Source organism: Arachis hypogaea, chromosome 14 (assembly GCF_003086295.3).
Source record: "Arachis hypogaea cultivar Tifrunner chromosome 14, arahy.Tifrunner.gnm2.J5K5, whole genome shotgun sequence".
NCBI classification, from domain to species: Eukaryota; Viridiplantae; Streptophyta; class Magnoliopsida; order Fabales; family Fabaceae; genus Arachis; species Arachis hypogaea.
The window spans coordinates 123051555-123069988 of record NC_092049.1 but is presented as its reverse complement, the minus strand read 5'-3'; positions in this window follow the sequence as shown (position 1 = coordinate 123069988).

Genomic DNA, 18434 nt, shown 5'->3' with positions numbered 1-18434 from the left:
CCAGTTGCTAGGAAAGGTCTTCCTAGGATGAGAGTTGCACTCTTGTGCTCCTCCATCTCCAGCACTACAAAGTCAGTGGGAAATGCAAATGGCCCAACTGTGACAATCACATCCTCAATCACACCTGATGGGTATTTAATGGAGCCATCAACAAGTTGAAGACAGATCCTGGTTGGTTTGACTTCTTCAGCCAAGCCAAGCTTTCTGATAGTGGATGCAGGTACTAGGTTGATACTTACCCCAAGATCACATAAAGCTGTCTTGGTACAAGTACCCTCTAATGTGCATGGTATCATAAAGCTTCCAGGATCTTTAAGCTTCTCTGGTAAGCTTTTCAGAATGACTGCACTGCATTCTTCAGTGAGGTAAACTTTTTTAGTTTCTCTCCAATCCTTCTTATGACTTAAGATCTCTTTCATGAACTTGGCATAAGAGGGTATTTGCTTAAGTGTCTCTACAAACGGAATCTTTATTTCAAGAGTCCTGAGATAGTCTGCAAAGTGGGCAAATTGCTTATCCTGTTCCGCTTGGCGGAGTTTCTGAGGATAAGGCATCTTGGCTTTGTATTCTTCAACCTTAGTTGCTGCAGGTTTATTTCCTACAGAGGTGGTTGGAGAAGCCTTTTTAGAGGGGTTGCTATCAGCACTTGTATGTGTCTGATCCCTCACTGGCGTTTGAATGCCAGGGTTGGAAGCTGGATTAGCGTTGGACGCCAACTCCTTACCTGTTTCTGGTGTTTGAACGCCAGAACTGAGCTTCCATTGGGTGTTTAACGCCAACTCCTTGCCTGTTTGTGGCGTTTGAACACCAGAACTGAGCATGGGTTGGGCGTTTAACGCCAGCACTTCACTCTTTTCTGGCATTTGAGCGCCAGAATTATTCCTCTCTGGGCTCTTACTATCCTCAGAGGGATTTTTGGTAGCAGTTTGTTCATTTCTTGGCTTCCTGCTGCTTTGAAGTGAGGTATTTAATATTTTTCCACTTCTTAATTGAACTGCTTGGCGCTTTTCTGTTATTTGTTTTGATAACTACTGTTTTGTTTGCTTCAACTGTACTTCCATATTCATATTAGCCATTCTTGTGTCTTGTAGTATCTCCTTGAATTCGGCTAGTTATTTTGTTAGAAAATCTAATTGCTAATTGAATTCAGTAACTTGTTCTACAGGACTGAGTTCAGCAGTTACTATTTTAGCCTCCTCTTTCATGGAAGACTCACTACTTAGGTACAGATGCTGATTTCTGGCAACTATATCAATGAGCTCTCGAGCTTCTTCAATTATCTTTCTCATGTGTATAGATCCACCAGCTGAGTGGTCCAAAGACATCTGAGCTTTGTCTGTAAGCCCATAATAGAAGATGTCTAACTGCACCCACTCTGAAAACATTTCAGAGGGGCATTTTCTTAGCATCTCTCTGTATCTCTCCCAGGCATCATAAAGAGATTCATTATCTCCTTGTTTAAAGCCTTGGATGTTCAGCCTTAGCTGTGTCATCCGTTTTAGAGAGAAATATTGATTCAGGAATTTTTCTGACAGCTGTTTCCATGTCCTTATGCTAGCCTTAGGTTGGTTATTTAACCACCTCTTAGCTTGGTCTTTTACAGCAAATGGAAACAGTAATAATCTATAGACATCCTGATCTACTTCCTTATCATGTACTGTGTCAGCAATTTGTAAAAACTGTGCCAGAAACTCTGTAGGTTCCACCTGTGGAAGACCGGAATACTGGCACCTTTGCTGCACCATGAAAATTTCGAAATTTTTGCTAAAAAATAGTTAGAGAAGATATTTTTTTATTTTTGAATTTTATGATGAAAGAGAAAAACACACAAAAGACACACAACTTAAAATTTTTAGATCTAATGCTCCTTATTTTCGAAAATTTTGGAGGAAAAATACCAAGGAACACCAAACTTAAAAATTTTAAGATCAAAACACAAGGAAGACTCAAGAACACCTTGAAGACTCACAAGAACAACAAGAACATGAAGATAGAACACCAAACTTAAAATTTTTAGAAAATCACAATGAAATTTTTGAAAACTAAAGGAAAATTAACAAGAGAACACTAAACTTAAAAATTGACACAAGATTTAATCAAAGAAAAATTATTTTTGAAAAAGTTTTTTAAAAGGAAGATACCCAATTACCAAGAACATAGGCACAACCCTCTAGCCAATTGAGCTACAAATTTAACGTATTTTAATAAGGTATTTAATAAATAAATTTTTGAAAAGATTTTAGAAAGAAAGACTCAAAGGAGTAACTATTCACAAGAACATAGACACATTCAACAAATGCATGGACTAAACAAAAGAGAAGTATTTTTGAAAAATTGAAGGAAAATAACAAGCATGTAGTTCGAAAATTATGAAAAAATAAAAAATAAAAACATGCAATGGACACCAAACTTAAAATATGAAACTAAACTCAAAGAAAAATTAAAAATTAATAAGGAAAAATAATATTTTTGAAAAAAATTTTTGAAAGGAAAAATATGAGATGCAATCCTAGTGACTCTAAACACAGCAAAATAAATTATTCCTAATCTAAGCAACAAAATAAACCGTTAGTTGTTCAAACTCAACAATCCCCGGCAACGGCGCCAAAAACTTGGTGCACGAAATTGAAAATCACAATTTCTTCACAACTTCGCACAACTAAACAGCAAGTGCATGGGTCGTCCAAGTAATACCTTACGTGAGTAAGGGTCGATCCCACGGAGATTGTTGGCTTGAAGCAAGCTATGGTTATCTTATAACTCTTAGTCACGATATCAATTATAATTATCAGTTGACTTGCAAATGAACAAGAGAGCATGAAATAAATACTTGTTATGCAGTAATGGAGAATATGTTGGAGTGTTGGAGATGCTTTATCTTCTGAATCTCTGCTTTCCTACTGTCATTTCTTCACGCACGCAAAGCTCTTTCCATGGCAAGCTGTATGTTGGTGGATCACCGTTGTCAATGGCTACCATCCGTCCTCTCAGTGAAAAAGGTCCATGTACATGGCTAATCATCTGTCGGTTCTCACTTATGTTGGAATAAGATCCAATGATCCTTTTGCGTCTGTCACACGCCCAACACTTATGAGTTTGAAGCTCGTCACAGTCATCCCTTCCTGGATCCTACTCGGAATACCACAGACAAGGTTTAGACTTTCCGGATCTCAAGGATGCTGCCCATGGATTCTAGCTTATACCACGAAGACTCTGGTCTAACGGATCTGAATGCTCTGTTGTCAAGAGAGGCAATCAGACTTGTGAGCCAGGAACCCAATAGATACTTATTCAATCTAAGGTAGAACGAAAGTGGTTATCAGGCATGCGTTCATAGGTTGAGAATGGTGATAAGTGTCACGGATCATCACATTCATCATGGTTAAGTACGAATAAATATCTTAGATAGAAACAAGCGTGTTTGAATGGAAAACAGAAGTAATTGCATTAATTCATCGAGACACAGCAGAGCTCCTCACCCCCAACAATGGGGTTTAGAGACTCATGCCGTCAGAAATACAAAGTTCAGATCTAAAATGTCATGAGGTACAGAATAAATCTCTAAAAGTTGTTTAAATACTAAACTAGTAACCTAGGTTTACAGAAAATGAGTAAACTAAGATAGATAGTGCAGAAATCTACTTCCGGGGCCTACTTGGTGTGTGCTGGGACTGAGACTTGAGCTTTTCACATGCCTGGGCTATTTCTGGAGTTAAACGCCAGGTTGTAACCTATTTTGGGCGTTTAACTCCAACTTGTAACCTGTTTCTAGCGTTTAACACCAGAATGGAACATGGAACTGGCGTTAAATGCCAGTTTACGTCATTTATCTTCGAGCAAAGTATGGACTATTATATAATGTTGGAAAGCCCTGGATGTCTACTTTCCAAAGCAATTTAGAGCGCGCCAATTGGACTTCTGTAGCTCCAGAAAATCCATTTCGAGTGCAGAGAGGTCAGAATCCAACAGCATCAGCAGTCCTTTTTCAGCCTGAATCAGATTTTTGCTCAGATCCCTCAATTTCAGCCAAAAAATACTTAAAATCACAAAAAAACACACAAACTCATAGTAAAGTCCAGAAATATGAATTTTGTATGAAAACTAATAGAAACATACTAAAAAGTAGCTAGAACCTACTAAAAACTACCTAAAAACAATGCCAAAAAGTGTATAAATTATCCGCTCATCAAGGGGGTTGTTATCAGCACTTGCAGGTGCCTGATCCCTCATTGGCATTTGAACGCAAGAATTGGGTGCTGTATGGGCATTTAACACCAGATTGCCACCCAAACGCCAGAATTGGCCATCCACTGGGCGTTTAACGCCAACTTCTCACCCTTTTCTAGCGTTTGAACGCCAGAATTATTCCTCTCTGGGCTCTTACTATTCTCAGAGGGATTTTGGGCATTGGTTTGGTCATCCTCTGTCAGTTGTTCCTTTCTTGGCTTTCTGCTACTTTGAGTTGAGACATTCAATATCTTCCCACTCCTTAAATGAACAGCTTGGCACTCTTCTATTATTTGTTTAGATAACTGCTGTCTTGTCTGATCCAATTGTGCTTCCATATTCTTGTTAGCATTTTTAGTGTCTTGTAGCATCTCTTTAAATTCTGCTAACTGTTTTGTTATGAAAAGCAATTGCTGATTGAGTTCAGAAACTTGTTCTGGAGGACTCACTACTTAAGTACAGATGCTGATTTCTAGCAACTGTATCAATGAGCTCTTGAGCCTCTTCAATTATCTTTATCATGTATATAGATCCACCAGCTGAGTGGTCTAGAGATATCTGGGCCTTTTCTGTAAACCCGTAGTAGAAGATGTCTAACTGCACCCATTCTGAAAATATTTTAGAAGGGCATTTCCTTAGCATCTCTCTGTACCTCTCCTAGACATTATAAAGAGATTCATTATACTCTTGTTTAAAGCCTTGGATGTCCATCCTTAATTGTGTCATCCTTTTTGGGGGGAAATATTGATTCAGGAATTTGTCTGACAACTGTTTCCATGTTCTTATGCTGGCTTTGGGTTTTAGCTTGGTCTTTTACAGCAAATGAAAACAGCAATAATCTGTAGACATCCTAATCCACTTTCTTATCACGTACTGTCTCAGCAATTTATAAGAACTGTGCCAGAAACTCAGTAGGTTCTTTCTGTGGAAGACCGGAATACTGGCAATTTTGCTGCACCATGATAATGAGTTGAGAATTTAACTCAAAATTGCTGGCTCTGATGAGGGGTATACAGATACTACTCCCATATGAAGCAGTAGTGGGGTTAGCATATGACCTCAGAGTCCTTCTGGACTGTTCATTTCCACTTAGGTCCATGATGGAGAAAGGGAGATGATGTGGATTGTAAATAAAAATTTTTTTTTGACAACCGAAATTAAAATAAAATAAAAATAAAATAAATAAATAAAAAATTGAATATAAGTTCAAAAATTAGAAGAAAAATAAATAAAAAAATTGAAAACTAAAATAACTAATTAATTAAAAAGATTTGAAAAGTTGTGGATGAGGATTTTCGAAAAATGAAGAGAGAGAAAGTGGTTAGGAAGTTTTGAAAAATATATGATTTTAAAATTTTAAAGATTAAAACTTTCTTAACAAGAAAACACCAAACTTAAAATTTTTCAATCAAACTAATAAAATAGGACAAGTAATTCGAAAATTATACAAAAAAGAAAAAGGATTTTGAAAAATTTTATAAAAGATTTTCGAAAAATATAAAAAGAAAATTGAAAAAGAATTTGTTTTGAAAAAGATTTAAAAAGGAAAAAAATTTAAAATTGAAATTTTGACTTGACTAACAAAAAACTACCAAATTTTAAAAATTTTGACTAAGTCAACCCAAGGAATTCGAAAATGATGAGTAAATAAAGGAAAAGATTTTTTTTTTTTGAATTTAACGAGGAAAGAGAAAAACAATAAAAAGACACAAGACTTAACAATTTTGGATCAAAACAAAGAAAACAACCAAGAACACCTTGAATGTCAAGATGAACACCAAGAACACTTTGAATGTCAAGATGAACACCAAAAACTAATTTTTGGAAATCTTTAAGAAAATTAAAACACAAAGGACACCAAAGTTAAAAATTTTTATACTTTGGACACTAATATTCGAAAATGCACAAGAAAAACAAGGAAAGACACAAAACAAGAAAAACTAAAGATCAAACAAGGAAAATAAACAAGAACAACTTGAAGATCAAGAAAGAACAAGGAACATAAAACTCGAAAATATGAAGAATAAAAAGAGCATACAATTCGAAAAATTGAAGGAAAATAAAAACATGCAATTGACACCAAACTTAAAACATGAAACTAAACTCAAACAGACGACTCAATTATTAGTTTATTGATTTTTATCTATTTATTAAAATTTTCGAAAATCTAAAAAGAAACAAGGATTTAAATTTTAACAAAAAAAAAAAAAAAAAAAAAAAAAAAAAAAAAAAAAAAAAAAAAAAAAAAAAAACTCAAATTATGATCAAAAAAAAATAATTCTAATAAAAAAATGAAATCAGGTTTCAAATCGAACAATCAATGCGCAAAATGTGACGAATGAAATCACGTTGCAATCGACAACTAACAACAAGTGATGAGTCGTCCAAGTAATAATTCCTTACGCGAGTAAGGGTCGATCCCACGGAGATTGCCGATTTGAAGCAAGCTATGGTTATCATGTAACTCTTAGTCAGGAGATTAGTGATAAAAATAATTTCATTTGTAAAAAATAAAAGAGCATGAAATGAATGATACTTGTTATTCAGTAATGGAGAACAGGTTGAGGTTTCAGAGATGCTCTGTCTTTTGAATCTCTGCTTTCCTACTGTCTTCTTCTCCAAACACGCATGGCTCCTTCTATGGCAGGCTGTATGTTGGTGGATCACCGTTGTCAATGGCTACCATCCTTCCTCTCACTGAAAATGGTCCAAATACGACTTCTGTACGGCTAATCATCTGTCGAATCTCTCGTCTCGGATGAAAAATGCTCTGAGTACAGCTTCCGCACGGCTAATCATCTGTCGGTTCTCACTTGTGTCGGAATAGGACCTCTCTGTCCTTTTGCACACTGTCACTATGCCCAACGTTTGTGAGTTTGATGTTCGTTTGTTCTAACCTGTACCACGAAAGTTCTGATCTCACGAGTTTGAATGCTCTGTTGTCAGGAGATGCAAGTCAAACTTGTGGATTAGAAACCCAAGAGATACGCACTCAAGTTGTCGCCCAATGACTACGTTGATCTCGGATAGAACAGAAGTGGTTGTCAAGCACGCGTTCATAAATTTGAGAATGATGATGAGTGTCACGGATCATCACATTCTTCATATTGAAGTACGAGTGAGTATCTTATAACAGAAGCAAGCGTGATTGAATAGAAAACAATAGTAATTGCATTAATCCATTGAAACACAGCAGAGCTCCTCACCCCCACCTATGGGGTTTAGAGATCATGCCGTAGAAGATACAATATGAGATGTAAAATGTCATAAGTTCCAAAATGAATCTCTAAAAGTAGTTCTTATACTAGACTAGTAACTTAGGTTTACAGAGAATGAGTAACTAGTGTAGATAGTGCAGAAATCCACTTTCGGGACCTACTTGATGAGTGTTTGGGCTGAGCTTTCAAGCTTCCACGTGTATGTGCCTCAAATTGGAGTTAAACGCCACCCTGGGTGCCAAAATGGGCGTTTAACGCCAAGAAGTGTGCCAATTCTGGCGTTTTACGCTAGAAAATGGTTTCTGCTGGTGTTTAATGCCAGTTTGGGCCATCAAATATCGGGCAAAGTATGGACTATTATATATTGCTGGAAATTCCAAGATGTTAGCTTTCCATCCCAATTGAGAACGTGCCAATTGGATTTTTGTAGCTCCAGAAAAACGCGTTTGAGTGCAGGGAGGTCAGAATCCAACAGCATCTGCATTCTTTTCTCAACCTCTGAATCAGACATTTGCTCAGGTCCCTCAATTTCAGCCAGAAAATATCTGAAATTATAGAAAAACACACAAACTCATAGTAAAGTCCAAAAATGTGATTTTTGAATAAAAAATAATAAAAAATAATAAAAAATGAATAAAAATGCTAAAAACTATATGAAAACACTACCAAAAAGCGTATAAAATATCCGCTCATCAGAAATCCCACAACAGCCTCCTCGACCTCATCTACATCATCCAAACCATACTTCTCCACAGGAGAAGCCTCAGACCAGTATAAAAAAAAGCGGGGAGAAGAATTTTCATCCAGGAAAAAGGGGTGGTGACCATCTACAGCTTGAACTTTAAAGAAGAAGTTTTTAAAGTCATGAAAGGACTCATCAAAGAGATTGAAAATTTTCCGACCTTGAATGGCCTGGAAGGAAATCTACTGCTATTTATTATTTTCTCATGAAGGGCTTAGTCATATGAAAAAATTAAAGAAAATCTTTAAAGAGGTCGAAAAGTCCAACTCTCGACTAACAAGCTGTTAGATTTTCATAAAACCCCAAAAGTTGGAATGGAGTTAGTTGGAGCAACTTGGAATGATTTAAAACTTCCACCTCAAAGTCAGAAAAAGGCAGGAGCACCCCCAGGTGGGTAAAAAGACTCTCATACATAAAAAGGAAATGAGGGTCAGCATCAGCAGCCTTCCCGAAACAAACCCGGTGTCTAGGACCCGAGGCAATCAATTCATATTTGGGTTATCCTCATCAAGAACACAAATTCTATGGTGAGTACGGAGGTCAGTAATGTAATCAGTATCAACGAGGGGTTCCTCCCGAGAACAGTAACATCCACCCATCGTGAAAGAGACTCGAGAGAATACATCTTTTTAGTAAAAAAGGGGCGACGAAACCTACAAAGAAAAAAGGGGAAGGGTCAAAACAGGGTCTCTACAGGGCCAAGATAAGTTTCTCCACAAAACAGAAGCACTAGGCCTACAGTTAGACTCACTATGAACACTCCCCTAAACAAAGCACGCGAACAAAAAAGCATTCATTAGTAAAAGAACTGACCTTTGCTTGCGAAGATGAGCAGATGCGACGGTGACTCGAAGAAGGAAGAAGTTTCTTTTCGAACAGAAGAAGTTTCTTTCAGAGAGTGAAGGCAGAAAAGTTTTTCAGAAAGAAAACAAAGAAAGAGAGGGAAAAGTATTTATAAATACCCCAGGGGCATAAAGGTAAAATCAATACGGCCATTAAAGAGATGCGCCATTACCAATGCAACTGCTCCCCGCGTGTAAATACAAAACTCCTAACGGACGCGAGTTTGATTAGACGCGACTGTTGAGAAATTTTGAATCACGTCGGTTTCGAAAAACCACGTCGGTTCCTCACCACATCGGCTACAAGCCCGAGTTAAAATACTCGAGTCTAACTCTTAAAGAAAAGAGATTATACTCGAGTAGGGGCACTGTTCATACCCTAACCCAACACCAAGGCCCAGGTCCAAGCAAAAGGCCCAATCCAAAGGATGGTCCTCATTCGACACCGACCTTCTCTCAAGAAGTCGAATCTAACCACGACTTGCTCTAAGGAAGTCGGGAATAAAGATTGGCCGGCAGATAATACCCATTCAAATAAATAACTGCCCCTAAAATCTCTCAATCCACTTCCAGGAGCCATATCCCAACTTCCCTAAAATAAAGGGACGGTTATTTTCCTTAAAAGGTGGAACTACTCCAACGGTGGTTATTGGTTCACCATTATAAATACACTGACACCCCTTAAGTATATCTAAGTTCCAATACTCTCTAAACTTGCTTAGACCCTTTCTAACTTAAGCATCGGAGTGTCTTTGCAGGTACCACCCCCCATTTCCTCACACATACAAGTCGGACGGAGGCTCTCAGACGCGGAACTAGTCGAAGGGCTTTCTCCTTCAGACGATTGGGCCAACCCAACGAGTCCAATCAACTAATCTCCGGTTACCCATTATAACAATATTATATATATAAATTTTGGTATTTTTGTTATTCCATTAATTATATCAATCATTCACATGCTTTTCTTTTTTGATTTTTTCTCTCTGTTATGATAGATATCTATAATAGACATATAATATCTTTCCGTGATAATAACACTATTATAAGATATAGGAAGCAAGCATCAATATAATGGATGAATAGAAAAAAAAATATATCTTGTGATTGTTGATCATATTTTAAGAAAATTTTAAAATGTATTGATATATTAGTGTTTTAATATTTTTAATATTAATTTTAATTATAAAAAATATATAATATATAATAATTAAGATCAACGAATAATAATAATAATAATAATAATAATAATAATAATAATAATAATAATAATAATAATAATAATAATAATAATGTCATATTTAGGTGGAAATTAATATTAGCCAACCGTACTATTTCTTATTACATTTTATATATTTTTTATTTTATTTATATTTTTTTATTTAATTTTTAAGTTATCACAATATCCTCAACTACAATTTATTAAATTCGATATGTTATTATAGCATAGACCCACTAGCCACTCCTGAACAAAATCACATTTCTGAGATTTTAATTTGGAATTTTAGACCCATATATGTACAATGTATCTACTAATTAAAAAATCATTATTCATATCTGATTCGAGTGAGTTTTATAAAAAATAGATTAAGTGAAAAATAGTTAAGATAAAAGATTCGGTAAGTAAACTTGTGAAAAATATTTTTATTGTGAAACGTGGTAAAATTCAGTTAATACTAATGTATTGTAACTATCTCGTTAAAAATTTTTGGCAAATCAAATTTTTTGGACAACAAAATCTTAATCACCTATTAAAAAAATAATTATTAATATTACTTGATAACTATTATTAGCATTAACAATAACATTAATAAAAATATTAATAATTAGGCACAACAATAACTGTTACAATAATAATAATATATTAATAATAACAGTTAATAATATATTCAAAAAAAATAAATAATAATAATAATAATAATAATAATAATAATAATAATAATAATAATAATATATCATTATATGAAAGAGCTCTTCTGAATAATACATATTAATATTAACATGATCATAATAATAAATTATTATTGTCATACTAAACAGTATTATATAAAATAATAATAATAATAATAATAATTAATTATTATTATTAATCAACCAAAACTAAAACACTAATAATAATAATAAATATTTTATAATACTTAAAATATTTTTATTAATAATAATAAAGTATTATTGTTATCATAAATCGTATTATAAAAAATTAATAATATACTAATCATAATAATAATTACTCATATATAACAAAGATAAATAAAATAATAATAATAATAATAAGGAGGAGGAGGAGGAGGAGGAGGAGGAGGAGGACAGCTATCACATGATATTATTATTTGTAGTCGCATCAATAAAAAGAAAGGTACAATAACATTTAAAAAATAATGTCCGAAACGTGCATATAATTATTAATTTTATTAGTTATTACATATGTGTACAGCCAACGGCGGATTTACTCCGAAGGCTAAGGTGGTCATGGTCCCATTTTTTAAAAAAAAAATTAATATTATTAGTTTATTATTATTATATAATTAAATTAATTTTAAATTTTTTTTAATTAAATTTATTTTTTAAATATTTTAAATTAATCGTGTTAATCTTTTTATTTTTTTCTTGTTGATAGCACCAAAATTTGTTAATGTGGCATGCTAAGTAATACTATAACATACACATAGGAATTTTAATTGACTATTAGCATGATAAATTTATGAAATTAGATCAAATCAAAATATAATTTAGAGAATCTAAGACATTGGAATCTCTCAATTTAGGTTTGATTTAATTTAATTCCATAAACTTATCATGTTAGCTGCTAATTAGGATTATTATGTATGTTATGATGTCATTTAATGTATGATATCAATAAATTTTGACGCCATTAACTACGGAAGTGATAGAAGGACTAAACCGACTAACTTAAAATTTTTGAAAGACGAATTTAATTAAAAAAATCTTTAAGAATTAACTTAAAAAATAAGTAATTTTTTGGTAACTAATTTGACTATTTACTCTTTATATTTATATATTACTATAAAAAAATATTTAATTTAGCTACTTATCTAATAAGAGTCAAATGAATAATGTAATTGACAAATTAAAAATAATCTTGAGGTTTCTCTTTAAATATTCAAAAAGTAAAAAAATTTAAAGATTTTGATATAATATATATATCAAAATCTTTAAATTTTTTACTTTTTCAATGATTTTTTTTCGTAGGCTGATATGTTGAATGAATTTTGAACTTAAATATTTTATTTTTTTTATAAAAAAATTCCATTTGCAAATTCTTAAGATAAATTGTAAAACACTCGTTAATAAATTAAAACCTTTACATTAATCTTGTATCAAAATGGTTTTCATGTTGTTTCTTTACAATGAATTCAACTAATATTTTTCTCCCTAGTGAGAAACAAATCTCAATAAATAGATATTTTTTTAATCTTATTATAAATCAAGGTTCTGAAAATCAGTTTGAATCGGTCGGTTGAACTGGTCAAATTGTAAACCGATATGAATTATAATTCGGTTATATGTCAAAACCCCAAAAATAAAAGATCAGAGTTGAATTGTTAAACCGGCCGAAAACCAATCAGTCAGACCGAATTGGAACCTGGCCGGTTTTTTGAATTTGACAAAAAATGCTGCTGTTTTGTGAGCTGATCCACTAATTCCCTAACCATTACCAACACAGCAACCCTAACTCACTCCAACGGCGCAGCAGCAGTACACAGCCACACACTCCCTCCCTCCCATCAGCCTCGAGCTCATTGTTCCTTTCAAATGCCAGTTCACTCACTCCCTCACTTCCGTTCAGCCGCTAGACTACTCCTACCGCCGTCGCAAGTTGGAGTTTCGAGGCTCACTCCCTCACTCCTGCTCGTGCAGCTAACGATTCAGCAGTGGAAGCACAGTCGTTGGGCTAACCTCCTGCCTCCGTCGCGAAGCTCTGTTCCACAGTTGCCGGCGCCATCTCTGTTCCACCAGTCAGCGCTGCTCCCCCTCTTGTTCAGTATCTGCTCTGTTCTAGCTTCTAGCTTCTAAGTTCGATTTTAGGATTTTCTATCATATATCTGTGTATTCTTAATTTACTTTGGTGAATTTGTTAATTATTATAGAATTGTTCTGATTTATGTGATTTATGTTAATTATAATTTATATTTCTGATTCTGATTATTCTTGGAATTTTGATTTTCTTCATTATAATTTATATTTCTGGATTGTTTGTGATTTGATTTCTGTGACTTCTTTAAAATTTTGTGATTCTTGGGACAGGCTTCAATTCAAGATGGTATGGTATCGTTTCTGTGAATCAATTTCATTAGGGTTTGATTTATTGATTCTTTCACTCTACTCCCAGGGAATGGTGGTGGATTGGATTATTGTTGATAAGATTTTATGACTTGTTTCTGTAGATGTTGTTGTGATCAATGTGGTTGTTGGTGGGGGAGTGGTCGAAACGCAAAGCAGTTTCCATGGCTGAAAAACTTGAACTAGAGAATCTGTATAGAGTTTCATTATCCTTTTTCTTTCAATGCATGTGTACTAGTAATTTGTAATTCAAGGAAGGTAGCTTGCTTAGAATCTCCATTAGCCTAGGCATTAGTAGTGTTATTCTGTTTCAGTAAACTAGTAATGTCTCTTTTGTAACTGCCTATTAACTCTAAAATTCTTACTTTGCAGGAAACTAAAACCAAGATCAAAGAGCTTACTTTGCTAGAAAACATCAAGAGCAACCCATCAGAAAGTAATAATATTTTTTATGATCTAAATTTAATGTTAGAATTTATAGATTAACCTTTTTTCTTTGAAGTAAATAAAAATAATATTTTTTCCATCATCAAGAATATATTCAAACTTTTCAGGTAAGACTGTTAACTAGAAATATAGCAGTGTTGATGCATATGTTTGTAGTTTTTATGCTTCAGTTCATATGTTGTGATTGTGTTGGTTTTTTTGTTATTTGACTTTTGAATTTGTATTTGAATGAGATAATAACATTGTGATTTATGTAGTATTTTTAATTTGGATAATATTTTAAAATGTATATTAGACTATAATTATGTTTTAATGTGTTTATTTATTATTTTATTATAAAACAATATTTTCGGTTGAATTACGGTCGAATCAGATGAACTAATAAACCAGTAAACCAGTAGTTAGAGCAATTCGATAACCGGTTCAGTTCTCAGAACCTTGTTGTAAATAAAACAGATACGAACAAACAAAGGAGTATATATAATTAATCAAAGTTCTGAAAAATCGGATTCGACCGTCCGATTCGACCAAAAACCAATTCTTTGGCCGGTCTAAATAATGCCCAAAACTTTGTAGAAACCAACGAACCAACGAACCTTTTGAACCGGGCCGCTTTTTAGGTTACTGGTTTGGAATTTTATATATATCAGAAACAAGAAGGGGCATTTACCCCCATAAAATTTTTAAAATATACACACACAAAAAAAAACACACACACAACAAAAACACACACACAAACATATATATATATATGTTGTTATATTATGTTTATTTTAAAATAAAATATAAATATTTTTTTATGTTTTATGTTAAAATTTTGTTATTAAACTTAACATATAATAATAATAATAATAATATTATTAAATTTGAGTTAGTATAATAATAAAATAAATAAATAAATAAATGAACTCAAAAACTAGTAATAATATTAATTTTATTATATTAGTTAATTAGTTGATAATTAAATTAAAACTTAATTTTTTAATTAAATATAACTTAAATTATTAGTAATTTTTTTAAAAATTATTTAAGATAAAAAATATATTATCTATATATTAATATTTTATATTAATATTCATTATTAAAATAGTCTTAATTATAGTAATTACTTTGGTTAAAAAAATTATTTATACCATAAAGACTATAATAAATAGACTTAACAGTTAAATATGAGATAATAAAAAATAAAATAATTTTTTAAGAATATATATAAAAAAATTAATATTGTCATGTTAAAAATAAAAAGATAGTCATTATAAGTGACTGTGTGTATATTTTTAGTTTTTATTAATATGTATAGATAGTTATAATTTAAAATTTTAAATATATCTAAATCAATTTGGATTAGTCGAGTAATCAGCTTAGTCATCGTCCGCTTAAGCAAGTGTTGGGAGTTCGAATTTCATATCGTATAGCAACTTATTGGCCAATTACAGACTTTTAAATGAAATTCAAATTCATAACGGATTAGTCCTTAACTTGTTGAGTATTGTAGAAAACCAAAAAAAAAAATATCTATACCTAAATTTTATTATATTTTACCCCGCTGCAAAATTTTTCTGGGTGCGTTACTGCCTCGGCCCCATCCCTACCCCTTCCTCCCCCCCCTCTCTCTCTCTCTCTCTCTCTCTCTCTCTCTCTAAGTTCAAACTCACCCGCCGCCTTCTCCATCGCCAAAAACTCACGTCCACCGCTGTCTCACCGCTGCTGTCGCATATGCTCCAGTCGCCATCCCCACTACTCAAGCTCGTCTCCTCCGTTGCAACGCGTTTCGCGTTGCCACTTGTCTCCTCTATCTCCCCTGTTCTGCCATCGCCACTACTCGTCTCCTCTGTCTCTTCCGTCGCACAGTCCCTGTTCTGCCGCGCTCCAAGGCTGACCAATTTGAGCTTGTTGGGCTCTTCGAAGCTTGGGGGTAAGGTTCATCTTGGCGGTACTTGAACCGGGACAACTTCCACTCAAACTCCAAAAGATAGACTGCTGCAGAGAGAGAACTGGCATAAGGAAATTTCAGGAGGGATGGCCCTCCCTGCTCCAGTTTGCCACGCTCCATCTTGTGTGTGCGTCGTGCTCCCTCTCCCTCACCTTTGTGCTCTATGCTGTGAAATTTATTTTTAGTTATTCTTATTTTCTGAGTTAATTCTTGTGTGTCTGAGTTGATTTGCTGAGGTAGTTATTGTTGATTGTTAATTTTTTGAGTTTAGTGTGTTCTTGAGTTTGGTATGTTCCTTAGCTTTTCCTTGTTGACTGTATGTTGAGGTGTCTTCTATTCTTCTAATTCTTGTTCTGGTTTTTTTTTTTTTTGTGACTAAATAGAAAAGAAAGAAAAAAATAGAGACAAAGCCAAATTAATTGGCTAGATTCATATCTAAATATATTAGATGTTGAAGCTCACTCCATGGTTGGCTCCAATTTGAGTAAATGTCCGCGCCAGAAGCAGCTGCTTTAGCCATACAATCTGCAACACTATTTGCATTCCTCTGAATTAAAAGAATAGAGACTCTCCAATTCCAATTCATAACCTCCTGTATATGCTTTGCCAAATCCCATTCCGGAATATCCTTACCAAGCATTCTTTGGTTTACCAAGAAAAGAGCTTCTGAACAGTCTGTTTCACAAATAACCTCACGAAATCCACTCTCCCAAGCAAGAAGTAAACCTCTCCAAATTGCATACAATTCAGCAAAAAGAATACTGCACACTTCGACTTTTCCAGTGCAACCTTTCAACCAACATCCATCAGGACTGCGAATGATACAACCAAAACCAGCAAAGCCAAAAGGAGCAAAACAACTAGCATCACAATTCAATTTAACAGAATGAACTGGAGGTGGAACCCAATGCAAACAAAGTGAAGGAGGAGACAAAGATTGATGCATAGCAAAAATAGTGTGAAACTCCCTTACTGAACTACGAATCAAACTCACCACTTTACTAGCACTCCAAGAATCATCTATATTAAATAAGTCATGATTCCTGCTTCTCCAAATCCACCAGATGGTCGAAAAGAAAAGAAAAACATCTCCACTCCTTGCACCTTTGTAGAGCCAATCACGTAAATATGAGTTATCTGAATACAGGCCTAAAAGGTTCCAGACCTCCTTGGCACTAGGGCACTCCCGAAGACAATGAAGAATGGATTCAGAACCATTCTGACACCGATGGCAGGTGCTAGATAAAGCTAAGCCACGACCCAAACGAAACTCTGTCGTAGGAATAGCATTATGAAGACTGAGCCAAATCAAAAACTTGTACTTCTTAGGAATATGCAGTCGCCATACCCACAACCAATTATCATGCTCATTCCAAGGAAACTTTCTTTTTGCTAGCCAACTGTACCCACTCCTAGCTGAGTAGAGTCTAGAAGATGCCATACCCCACGACCAACCCGAACTCTCTCCAGCATTCAAATCCGGATTATAAGCATTCAAACACTGTTTGACATCTTCTGGAATGATAGAGAAAATATCATGGAGATTCCATTGACCATCTTTCTAAACGTTTCTAACAGTTAAATCAGAGTCAGATATATATACAAAAGGGACATCTTGAGCAATTGGGCCCTCAATACTCCAATTGTCAAACCAAAAAGATTGATCAAGTGACCCAACGCACCAAGAGAAGGCATCCTTAAGAGCACCAAAAACCTTTGAGATACTCTTCCAAACATGAGAAGCGTTGCAAGGAACAGGGCCATCTAAAACTCCCTCATTCCTCAGATACTTTGCCCTCAATAGAGCAACCCAAGGCTTGTCCTGACAATGAAAAAGTTGCCAAACCAATTTATCAAGTAAAGATATATTAACACACACAGGATCTCTAACACTCAGGCCACCAAATTTCTTTGGAGTGATCACGGTCCTCCAATTAACAAGAGAAAGACCTCTACCATCAACTTGACCCTTCCAAAGGAACTGTCTCATCATAGAAGACAATTTATCGCAAACCTAATTTGGAAAAAAAGATACCTGCATATGATAGACAGGAATGGATGCTGTAACAGAATTGATCAGGCAAAGTCTCCTTGCTTTATTTAGAAGCCTTCCTTTCTAGTTAGCTAATCTTCCCCTCACCTTTTCAATCATCGAATGAAAAGAAGCCCTACTGGTACGGGAATGATTAAGGTTAACTCCAAGATATCTTCCTAAGTCCAAAGCAAAACGTATTGAAGAAACACTAGTAAAAATATCTCTTCTACGAGCAGTCACATTTTTAGAACAAAAAGCTTTAGACTTTTCAAGATTCACTTTAATGCCAGATGCCTTGCAAAAAAGGTTAAGAGAATGTATGACCATTTGGACCTGACTCTTTGTAGCCTGACGGAAAAGTAAGAGATCATCTGCAAACATTAAATGAGAAAATTTTGGGCCACCCCTAGTGATAGAAACTGGTTTTCACACACCCTCGACCACCTTATGAGATATATAGCAAGCAAGTCTTTCCATACAAAGCACAAATAAGTAAGGAGACATTGGATCGCCCTGTCTAAGCCCCCTTCTAGGAGCAAAACTATCCAATCTATTCCCATTCCACATAATAGAAAGAGATGATGCACGGACACAATTCATAATCAAATTAACAGTGATGATAGGAAAACCAAAAGCAATGAGAGTACTCTCCAAAAACCTCCAATCCATCCTATCATAAGCTTTTTCAAGA